Raw genomic sequence first — 12,318 nt, forward strand, 5'->3', positions numbered from 1 at the left:
GCCACGAACAAAGCCACAGGTGAAGTGGATATGTCACATTGAAAAACTGACCAAAATGAAACTTCCTGTTACCTTCACATAATCTTGTGGATTTCTCTGGGTTGGAACATTGTTGGATACATTTTGGATAATGTAAGTACTCAATCAACAAAATATACAATATAGGGTCCAGTCATTTTTAGAATTTTTTTGTATTTTTATTCATATGTCTTGAATAAATAAAAGAATATGGGTAAGTGTCTTTTCAATATGCTGCTGGGAGCTGCATCTCACACAACACACATCATGAAAGGTGTCTCAAAGTGTTATTATGTTTTTTGCTGAAATGTGATTTCTCACATTAGATGCAGCAAATTCAAATAGGTTTTCTGTGGAGGAAGGGCTTCCATGAGGTTTACCAGGTGTTGAAGCCGTGTCTGACAATGTGAAATAAACAACGTTTGTCTGAAATATTTGCTTTAACTTCCAAAATGTGGAAACCGACATTGTTACATCAAGTTACCAGCTCATCTTCTGCTTTTCACACCCTTGTGCTATTTCTGTTTTTACAATTTGCTGTTCTTTGAATGCCTTATTAAAGTCTGTGATTAGAAACACAGTCACCACCTAAACCACCTTCACAACATAACCTCAACTCAACCTGTGTGCAAACAGCTTTCTGTGTGAACTCATGTGTGTCTCATGAAGACGTCTGTTACTGGTCACACACAGGAAACCAGATGCTTTGGAGGGTTGAACCAAAACACTGCTCAGAAGAAGAAAAAAAAAAACAGCCTTCTAAGACATAAACAAGTGACAATCTTAGTGTGGAGTCAAGTCAGCTTCCCTCAAACGGCACCTTGAATAAAAAAAACTAGGTTACAAAGCACAGAGAGTCGCTCGCAACCAAAGCTGTGAAGGAACAGCTTGTCCTTTTGAAGCGCAAAAAAAACAAGTGACAGTCACTACATTTAATTACACCTTGAACACAAAACACTCATATAAAGAACACAAGAAAGTTAAAGGAAAGAAGGAATAAAAATCACAAAAAATAGACGACAAAGAAAAAGTGAAATTTCACCGTTTTCCACAATAGCAAGGTCACAGGATAAAAAACGTGTCTTGCTGTTTCTAAAAACCAACCACTTACTTTTCTTTATGAAGGTTTCTGCACAGCTGGGGTCACAACGGCAAAATGTTGTTCTCCTTTTTCACTGGTCAAAAAAACCCACTGAAACCAATTCACTAAGATCTTTTGCCTGCAATGGGAACAATCTGCAGTCACTCCCGAGAAAATGACTCTGCAGTGGACTTCTACCAGCTCTGGCTCCGATTGGCAGTGACAGAAACATTACACCCGGGTGAGGATGTTCAGTTCTTCTTCTTCTTCTTCTTTAATTTTGTCTACACATTGACACAGCACCTTTTCCAGCGCGATGCTATGACATGCCGGAAAACTTCCAGGCATTTGTGCGTAAACAGTTTTAATTTTGGGAACGATTTTTTTCCTACGTATTGTGTAAGATGCATCACAAGGAAGACAGTGTTGGATGGCGTGTCGGTTACGTCCAACACAAATCTTGGAGCCTATCATCTATCGTCTGACAATGAATTCGCCTCTGGTGGTGTAGGCTGTTGATATCCAGACAAATAGTCTAGTAGTATAGTCTTACTTTCACTGTACATTGTTTACATTTCGACGAGTCCAGACGACATTTTGGCTAATCTTTATCTGAAGCCATCTGCATGTAAATGTAGATCATTAAAAGCAGATGATGCAGTTGCAGATGTCTTCCAACTCCAAAGTCTTATCCCCCCACCAACAGATTCTGTATATATAATCACATCCTGAATCTGTTTATAGAGATTACGTCAAAAATGACACTTAACGGGACAGGAGTCAATCGCCTTTGTGTCGTGAGTTTAACAACGTCTCAAGTCCTGCATATAGCTGCTAATTCTGGTGTAATAAATGTATAGACAGGGTAGACAGTAAAACGATTTCAGCCGTAGAGGAGATGGGGGGGGGATGTCGTAAAAGATACCAAAGTTCAGGAGTAACACTTCTTTGTCTGGGTCTCTTCTGGCCTCTGATCTCTGTCCTGGCTTCCCCTCTCCTCCACAGACATTTGGCTGTCAGTATAACGTCTCCGGGGAAACATCCATTTGCCAATTGCTGAGACTTAAAATATTGCAAAAGATGCTTGTCTTGTCAAGCACTCGCAACAGTGGGATTTGATATATGCTTACTCACACAGTATTATTGTAGCCAACAGCCTTTGACTTCACAGTGAATAAATCGAGGATGGTCCACACTGTTGTGCTTACAGCAGTTAAAACAGGGGTCAGCGGAGTTATTTTCATTTGAATGCTGATATTGTCAACAGCGGAGAGAAGGTCTTGGTTTTAAACGGATGTCTTGGTTTATATGATGGTTTTCGCTTCGGGCCTTTTGCTCTTTCACTAAGCTCTCTGCTTTCATGTCGATCTGTTCTCGCTTCTGTCAAATACGGTTAGCGGAACACTATAGAGACTCAACCCTGCATAGTGCTGGTGTCATGCGTGTAACATCATCCTCTCTTATCAAGCCTTTTGTCTCCTGCCTTTCTTCTGTTTGATACTTCGTGCCCTCGCTCCTTCTCCAGTCTACTCTTCCTCCCCTGCCACCTCTGGCTGCCCCCCGGTCTCATCCTCCACCTCTGTGTCCTCTAACCACTTGACACCTTTTCAGATTCATCCCCATCAGTTGGCAGACAGCGTGCATTTCACCCGGAGGGCACAATGCAGCGATCCTCACCGATCAATGGCAGATAAATCAATGCTATCTCTTTTTTCCATGCCTCTGCTGCCATCGATTTTTTTTTCCCTGTTACTTTGCTGTTTGTGGAGACTTAAAACTTTGCTCAATTAAACTGAGTCCACTTTCAGGAACAAATTGTAACAGCATCAGGCTTTCAGTTGGAGACTAGTCACTAATGTCACTCTGGAGGTGGAGAACCAGAGCTTTATTTATGAGGTGCCCCATTCAAACAGAGGCTGCAGTGTTTTTTTTGCCACTGAAACCAAACCTGGATTTATTGGTATTGTGAACCCCCTTTCAGATGAGACATGCCGAAGGCTTGCCTTGATATCAAGGTCTTTCATTTTGAAATACAGCTAATACCTTGAACAGAGACAAAGCAAATATCCTCTGATCATGTTTACGAAGAAAGAAGGAGGCTCAATTACCATGTGAATAAACCTTGCTTTGGTGTTTCAGTTAAACGCTCAAAGCTTTATTGGCAGGGAAATATCTGCTATGATTTCATATCCAATCTCCAGCCTCTGGATCCTGTCACTGGGAATGATTCCTGGGAAATGCACAGACTCAGACATATCATTTTGAAAAACTGCATTTAATATAGCCCACAGAAAATTATCCACTGTGATATTTCGCTAGTCTCCCCCATAAATAATTCATTGTTTTTATGTGCCCTCGCGCTGCCTTGGGGATTGGAACAGCTGAGTGTTTTCACAAAGTATTTGTGTCCAATCTTCTGCGTATTGGGCGTGCTCTAATCAAACCACAGTAAACATGCCTTGAATGTTTGTTGAGTCATCTGGTTATCAGCTAATCAAATGGCTTATTTGCCCGCCTGCCTGCCTCGCAGGAGCACAACAGCTCTGGTTGAGTATTTTCCAATTAATTGTTCATCTGTGCGATTGACTATGCAGCCACGTGGTGTAGGTGATATGATTGAACTCCAGAGACTTTAATGTATGCTCTGTAGGTCCACTGCAGCACTGGGGGGGGGGGGGGGGGGGGGGGGGGGGGGGGGGGGGGGGGGGGGGGGGGGGGGGGGGGGGGGGGGGGGGGGGGGGGGGGGGGGGGGGGGGGGGGGGGGGGGGGGGGGGGGGGGGGGGGGGGGGGGGGGGGGGGGGGGGGGGGGGGGGGGGGGGGGGGGGGGGGGAATACTGTGAAGGGAGCTAATACATTTAAGCGATTGATTAAGCCCTGCGCTCCATTGTTCTGGAAATTTTACGTCTCTGAGAGCAACTGTTATTTGTCATGTCGGTGCGAGGCCTCCTAAAAGATCCTACATGCACACACAGATTGTAACTGTATTTCTGTGAAAGGGACTAGTATGAAAGTGCAAGTCATAGAGAGTATTTCAAAGGCAGGAGCCAGGACAGCGACATGGAGCTGCCAGGGATTGGTGAGCAATCAGATAGGGCAGAATTGATGACCTGGCTCAGGATGGATTTCTTGGAGCGGGCTGCCAGACTGAGGTAATACTTTCAGGCTCTTATCAGCACTGGCATAAGCTGAGTGCTGCATCACCCACTTCCCAGCGTCAGCTTATTATGAGAGTCCATGATGTGTGATTGCTTGTACCGCCTTTGTGTGTCGCGGGGTCTGTGTGCTGTGTGCGCTGGACACAGTCGGCAAGAAGGAGAAGGAGAAGAAGAAGACGAAGAAGAAGAAGAAGAAGAAGAAGAAGAAGAAGAAGAAGAAGAAGAAGAAGAAGAAGAGAAGAAGAAGAAGAAGAAGAAGAAGGGCCTCAGTCAAAGTGAACCCTCCACTTCCTCACTGTTGTAATGGCATTTTGCAAAAGAGCACACATGTTTTGCAAGGTTTCCTGTGACTTGTACAAGCTGAAGGCGTCAGTGACGGAATCCTGCAGAGTTAAGTGGCCACGGATATGTCGTACTTCTTCAAAGATTCTCTTGCTGCAATGTTCTCTCCTCTTTGTCTTGCTCCATAAATGTGTGAGTTAGTGGTGTTTCTGGTTAACAGAGAGGGCTGCGGGTGTCACCAGGGATCATTAGCACAACTGCCCTCTGAAGTGAGCTTTTAATGTGTGTATAGATGGTAACAAATCATTTCTGACCTGCATCTCCATATCTATATTGGTAAATCAACATTGGAGGTAGTTGATATACACACTGCGCCCGTCATAGTTTAAGACAAACGTGCCAATAATGCATCCTAATAGATCCCTGAATAAATCTGTGTGTCTCCGAGGTGGCTCCCTGGTGATCACCCAGCTCTCTGACTTCTGATATTATAAACTGATTATTGCCAGGCTTATTATACGAATGGAATATTTGTCCTATAGGAGTTTCAAACCAATTAAGTTAAATGGCATTTTCAAGGCACCAATTCATAAACAGTAGATTCATTCCACATGCTAATCACATTTAATTTTATTCAGGTTGCATAATTATACTTTATTTCTCCCCGCAGAGCAGCTGGCAGAGGAGCAGAATTCCTGCAGCTTGGAGTGTGATTCCGTGTGTTGCTCAAGGGCACTGCTCCTCCTGCAGGTTTGGAACCCAGGTCTTCTCATTAAAGGACGGTGTCTGTAACCTTTAACAAGGCAGCTGGAGGGGGGGGGGAGAAAGAGGCTGAGACGCTGTAAAGGATAAAAGAATGATTAAAGATCTCAATCTGCATCCTCCCAGCGAGATTCAGATCAGCTTCTTTCTTTTTCCGCGAATAAACAACGTGGTTTCAGACGCTTGGACGCATCTCTATGGAAACAGTCCTCAATTACCGATGATTGGCCAACCCGTGGGAATGTTTCTATTCCCTGAGTGCAGTGATTGGTCGGTGGGCGGTCTGTGCCGACTGACAGTCTGCAGCGTTCCGGGTTATTGTCAGTCTCGGCAGCTCGGCACAAGGGCAGGACCGCATCCCGGAGCTGGTCGCAGCAGCCAGCTCGTTATCCACACTTAACCATTTCTTATTTGGTTACTACACCAAAGAGAGCATCCCGGAGCTCCGCCGCCAGGGTCAGTCCACAGCCTCAGCGGGGAATCTGAGTGTGAATCGTGGGGAGAGAGCTCAGAGAGGCTGCCGACACCGCGGAGAAAGTGACGGACGGAGCAGAGCCTGATCGCCGGGATTTTTTTTACATCGCATCGCAGCAGTTTCGATATTTCAGGCAGCTGCTTTGGCCCAGCCTTGATTTCTTTCAGGGTACCTATTGCCTATATAACAACACATTACTAACATTTGCATGAGACAGTTCCCATAAGGTCGTGTATGGTGAGCGGGTGGACCACTTTAAACCCATGCGTAACGCCGGAGCATTTTGGAATACTGCGTAGCAGTGCGACCCTCCAGTGTTTCTACTGACACCTCTGTTATTTGGAAATAAAAGAGGAGGAACCAGGACCTTTCATTCTGTTCCGGAGGATAAACCGAGAAGCCCAGAAGCGCACTTATTGGTGCGCAATCCTTCCGAGGACGCTCCTGAAATTGTCGACCTGCGCTTTTGCACTCGGCAAAAATTGGCAGCCGAGTCGAGAGAGAGAGAGAGAGAAAAAGCGAAGCTTATTAACTTTGCATGCCAGAAGCTAGAGTGTGGAATCTAATTCGCAGGGTTACCGGCATATTTGCATCCCATCGGAGGAGGATAAACTTAATCAGCGTCTGACATCGACGAAGCGCCTGCTGGATTTTGGAGAACAGAATGAATCCTTTTTAATTTGGACCGGAGAGGTGTCAGGCAGATTGCTCAGTTAACACTACAATCTGCATGGAGTTCTAGTCTGCACCACGGAGCAATTTATGGTAAATATCCATCTACATTTCTCTGAGTGCTGCAGATGTGTTGAATGTGTCGGGTCGGTCTGTGACCATTAACGTGGCTGCGGTCTGAATCCTTTGGGATGGTGAGCGGAGGCGCAGCGGAAAATAATGACTGTTTGTAAATGCTCCGTTTTCTCTCCCAGGATGCTGCTCACTGAACGACGTCTCAGATTTAAAGCCTTTGTTTCCATGCGTGACCCGCAATAAAGGAAGTGTTGTAAAAATCGACTTGTTAGGGAGCCACTCCCGAATGGCTCCAGGAGCCGCTTTGATGTGTGATCCTGGTCTTATCAAGTATGGCTGGCAATTAAGTGTATTGTGAGGGGCAGTGCACCGCGGGCACCACACACAGGGATGTGTGCCACTGGAGGAGTCAGAGCAAAAGGTGTGAATCTCTCCTCTGTGGGCCCCCGTGCGTCAATGTGCGTGTGTGTGTGCGCGCGGGGAGGGGGACTTCAGTGTCTGCTGCAATTAGTGATTTTTCCACCCCGGATGTTAATGATAGACATTCTCTTTTATATGGTGCCTACATATCGCGAGTGGCTTTTATCAGAGGACTCGTAAAATCCACGGGGACGTGTGCGTAACGCTGTAAAACTTTTCACTTTGCGCTCGGCGACATGTTGATGATGCTGCATTGAGCTCTGGAGGCAATTTGTCACTGTCCCGTGAATCTCCCTCGAATGCAAATGCCGCCATGTCGGAATATCTTTGAGTAAAAGCAAAGTTCATGTTTTATTTAAATGCGAGCGTGGGCTCATAAAACTTTGGGCTGTTTCCCGACCACAGTGAACTTTGAACCTCTCTGGTGCTGTGGTTTGCTTTGCAGCGCTCCATCGCTGACACTGCACCTAAATGAGCCCTGCGCCTTATGCTGACTGTGCAGTGAGAGAAAAAAGCTGCACACGGAATGTTTTATCATTAGACTACAAGCATCCTCAAAATTGATCTTCCTCGCCAGCCCGGGTCCTGCTCAGACAGGCTGCTGGCTGAATGTAATCCGGGCCCCTACAGCAGCAGCAGCAGGGCAGGCGCCCCCACAGTCAGGGCACCTGCCATGGAGCCTTCCTGGCTGTATTGAATAAAACATCCAGTGATGTATGAGGCAGGGGCTGCACCCGAGGGGGCAGAACTGCCTCATTTACTTCCTCCACTCTGCGCCTATGACCTGCTGAGGCAAATTGTGCTCATATTAGCTCTGCGGCTGCTCCTCACCTAAACAAATAGTCTCCCCAGCATAATGCTCCCCTTAACTCAACATGATGGTTGGACAAGGCAGGGGAGAAGGACACGGCAGAAAAGCTTTAATATCTAGGTCACTGAATTACCTTTTGGAGTTTGTAGCTTTTGTTTTTGCCTCTTTATTTTCTGGCTTAGATGTTAGATCTTCTTTTTTTTCTACAACTCTGGACCTAGGAAGTGTCCCGCTGCAGGCTCCACACTACTCACACTGCCTTCCTCTCACTTTCACCATGTTTCCTGTTGCGCTGGACAAAACTGACAAAAGTCCACAGTGTATTGTGAAAAAAATGTTCAACACCTTAACTCAGTGGTGGATCAAGGATTTCTCTTAATCGGGGGGGCCATGTAGGGGCCACAATTTACACAGAGGGGCCAACTATATGTCCAACATCCATGCACATTTCCTGATTCTGTAAGGTGCATATTTAATCATTCCTTGTTAGCTCTATAGCTTTAAGCGTCATTGAATATATTTTGAAAATTACTCATTGTTCAAGTACATTGTGTACTTAAAAAAAAAAAAAAGCTTAATTTAATATTGTTAGTAAGTGACTACTTACTAACAAGTAAGTCTGCTGACAGGCCAGGGCACTTCAGGGGCCCAATCAGATTTAAGTTGGGGGGCCTAAGGATCAACTGGCCCCTGACCCTGGTGCCACCCCTGAGCTTTGTATGTTATAAACTTTTGTTTCCTAAATGTTGCTCACACCAGCTGTTTGTTTACTTCTTCCTTTCCTCACTGATGAAAATTAAGAAAAACCTTAAAGTAAAAATCCAGTCTGCTGCTGCATGGACTCATTCAGGCTGCCAACAGTTGGAACATATTTTAGCATCGCATTAACAAAAGTAATACACTAAGAGAAGCATGGCATTTTATCAATTTGCAACTCAAATTGCCTATCAGTGTGATTGATTGATAGCGTCTGGGCCCCTTACTGTATTCTTTGCTTATTAAAGTGGATGCCTGAAGTGAATCAGTGAGCTTGACTCATGAATATCGTTAAAGTCACTGAAGTTTAATTTCCTGCGCTGTGTATTAATCTTTTTAATCCCTGCATGGCTTGATTGTCTCAACACTTACCCAGAGGCAGCAAAACTCATTTTGGCACTTAAGATGACTAAAATAGTAGATACACACGTGTGTGTGTGTGTGTGTGTGTGTGTGTGTGTGTGTGTGTGTGTGTGTGTGTGTGTGTGTGTGTGTGTGTGTGTGTGTGTGTGTGTGTGTGTGTGTGTGTTACTGAAGATCTACCCCCACGTCAGAAGTGTCTTATCTATGCAGGTCTGTTCTTGTGTGGAGTTTTCTACTGAAAGGGCTGCTTTTTATTCACAAATGAACAGATTACCGTTCATTTCTCCATTTATAGAAAGATGGACTGCAGCTGTAAATAAATCTGAAATGCACGTTTCTTCTCCCCGACAACCCTTTCTAGATTATCTGATACTCTAGAAAGGCACACAAAGATTCTTATACTTGGAAATTTCATCGGACAACTTTTAACGAACGGGAGCGTTTTCTCTCAAAGCCGTGTCAACAGCGGCTCATTAGGTACCTGATCAAAGTGTCTCATGTCAGGAAAAGTCTCTTTAACGCGTCTTTATTTGAACACTTTTCATGTGCAGGCAAACAAAAATGACACCGCCTTTCTTGTACTTTGCAATACTACATGATTTAGTATAAACCCTTGTCCCTGCAGCGAGATTTGTCTCGCACATCAGTGTCCGGGATGTGGAGACGGAGCATGAAAAAAAGCACATAAAACAAAAGCAACACACAGACGATAGTGGGGAAACAAACACAGCCTTCAGACAGTCAGTGGGAATTCAGTGAAGTGAAGGAGACGTTTAGTTTCCAGTGAAGATGGTGGTGTTGATGAGATCTGACATCATTTGTACAGGGGGAGTTGATTTTATTCGTTTTTACAGGGAACACAACCAGGACTTAATGCTTTAGATTTCTACCTACCTCAATGCTACAATTCATCAAAGTGCATATGATATCTATTTTAGCAGAGAATCATTGACCCTCCGTCTTTTTAACCGTGCTGACACTGTCAGAGGAAAAGCTCTCATCTTCTCCCCAGCCTGCGGATCTTTGGACCAATTTGGGGTCAATACTCAAACACAAATGTTTCAGGGTCACTCTCAAGGCTGATTCTGAGGATTCAGTTTTTTATTTTCTGTATGAAATGAAAGCAGCAGCTTCTCACATGCTACTTGACCTTGTACAAATGAACTAAATCGCCGCACATTCATGAAAGCAGGTTTCGTGGCGCGATGCCTGGATGAGATTCCACTCGTACTGTATAATAAAGTTTGTGTGATGACGGCTACACGGTAGCACGGCTGTGTGTGTGTGTGTCTCTCCGCTGGTTAATCCGCAGATGATTTCCTCTTATTCTGGCTGCAGTAAAAGGTTTACCTGACCACCGCTCTGCTCATGTGATCTGATCCACCGCGATGGCAGACGTTGGCAGCTCTTCACCGGGGTTATCTGCAGCTACTTAGTGCATGACGGACAGCGACGATCCTCCGACCCCCCCCCCCCCCCCCCCCCCACCCCTCGCCCGCCCCCCCCCTCGCCCTCTGTCAGGTTGAATGGAAGTCACGTCTCACCAGGCCTTGAGGTTAATGTACAGCCTTTAATTTGGAAAGGTTACGGCCGTTAGTCCATTTTTCTTTATTGTTTGAAAATGCTCTCGAGCATGTTGTGAAGTATAGTCTGCAGAAATGTGTGGCGAGTGAGTGCGCTAAGTGTGGAGAACCTGAGTGCTGCGCAGCTCATAGTTTGCTCCATAACCCATGCAGTCAAAAAAAAAAAGTGAGTGGAGGCATGCTCCTTCCAAAGTGTTCTTGGGGGAAGAAAGAGAATAAAGCAAATCTGACAAGCTCTCCAACAGCGAATTTGCTCTCCTTAAAAACAATGCCGCTCTTGCCTTCCTCATGGTCACATTGATTTGTTCTGGGTGACAGTGCAGGCTGCTGTGAAATCACCCCAGCGCCATTGATCTCAAGGAGAGGAGGAGTAGAGGGAATGAGAGCCTGGCGACAGTGAGCAACATGGGAAAATTCTCAGCGCGCCCTCTCCAACCTTAACCAGTAATAAAATGAAGGCCTCGGTTACTATCAGATCAGCCTCTGCTGCACTCCTCCAGCCTCTGTATCGCAGTCTAGTCGGCGCTTTGATTTGTTTTGCAGGCCCATACATGCTGTTTGATTTGCTATTGTGCCTCGCCATGTTTCACATTATCAGCTGAACTCTTTATTGCCACTGTTTTCCATGCCAGAAGCAAGGCTGTTTTTATCTCATGCGGGCCTCTGATTAATCTCTCCCTCTATGCTGGTGTACTTTAATCTTGAATGGGAGATATCTGATTCTCCTCGGCTATTGAGGAAGATCAAACTTTAATGGAACAAGGAACCGCACATCATCCTAATCTCCATCCCCCTGCATTTTGGTTGACTGCTCTCCCTCGGGCTTTGTAGCTTTCTGCAGAAGCAGGAAATACATCAGACAGATAAGATGTTTTCTCTTCATGCTTTGGTAATTTATTCCCTGTTGACAATGGCCGCCACTTTACATCTGCGCTGTTTGATTACCTGGTGGAAGGAACAGCGGGTAAAAGCAGGGAGAATTGATTGACACGCACAAATGGCCATCCTGTGCGACCTAAACACGCAAACTTTCCCAGAAGCTTTAATTGGGGTTTCTTGAAAGTTCAGTCCTTCCACAGGAAAAATGTTCTCGCCTCGCCCCGCCCTCTGTTTATTGACATGCGAGAGATGGAGCCGCGTGTGACCCACGTCATCAGTCTATAATAGCCTGAGGACAGATACGCTGGCTGCATGGATGTATCAAGGTTCAATGCTTTTGATTACACTACAGTCAATCCAGGAATTAGCTATTGACTGCTCTTTTCTTCATTCACTTCCTCCATATCGCTGAATAACACTGCACATTATGCTGACCAGCATCTGGACGGTGACTGGCAGTGGCTGCATATTGTTGTAAAATGGATAAGACTCGCTGGGTGTCACACCTCCCACAGACGGTTTGTGTCTCTGACAAAAAAGACGCTATTACCTAATTCTGAGGCAGTTGCTGTATAAGGTAATGAAATTTCCACTGACTGGAGAAAACAATGTTGTCTGGTCCGGATTGTAATTGCAAAAGCCACTTTGCCATTTTCCTGACTTCAGCGTGAATGCAACACGATTTAATATAACTCTGGAGATTTTTATCATTTATTGCCAGGACTGGCAGCCGCATCAGGGAGCGTAAGCTGAGGCGTGCAGAGATAAAACTCATTAAATCTACTTGTTGAATTTTAACCAGGCTGTAGACCGTTTACAAGAGAGTTGGTCGACATGTGACCCATAGGGAGATGTTTATGTGTTTCTGTAGGGTGCGGGTCAGCTATATTGTTAATGTAAAGCCACCATTTCCTTAATCTAAATGGAGGAGTAGCCTGGAATTTCCGTCATTTTCTAGCCTGTTATTATTTGTGTCAAGGAAAGGT

General features: G+C 45.3%; 1 protein-coding gene across 1 annotated transcript in view; it reads left to right on the plus strand.

The window, feature by feature from the left end:
• Positions 1 to 5,627: 5,627 nt before the first annotated feature.
• Positions 5,628 to 12,318, plus strand: part of fam222a (family with sequence similarity 222 member A) — a 50,127-nt gene continuing 43,436 nt past the window's right edge. Inside the window, exon 1 of the mRNA XM_034595475.1 lies at positions 5,628 to 6,538. The gene's annotated coding sequence lies outside the window, so the exon portion shown is untranslated. The remainder of the gene's footprint in view (positions 6,539 to 12,318) is intronic.

This window comes from Hippoglossus hippoglossus, chromosome 9, assembly GCF_009819705.1.
Source record: "Hippoglossus hippoglossus isolate fHipHip1 chromosome 9, fHipHip1.pri, whole genome shotgun sequence".
Classification (NCBI taxonomy): domain Eukaryota; kingdom Metazoa; phylum Chordata; class Actinopteri; order Pleuronectiformes; family Pleuronectidae; genus Hippoglossus; species Hippoglossus hippoglossus.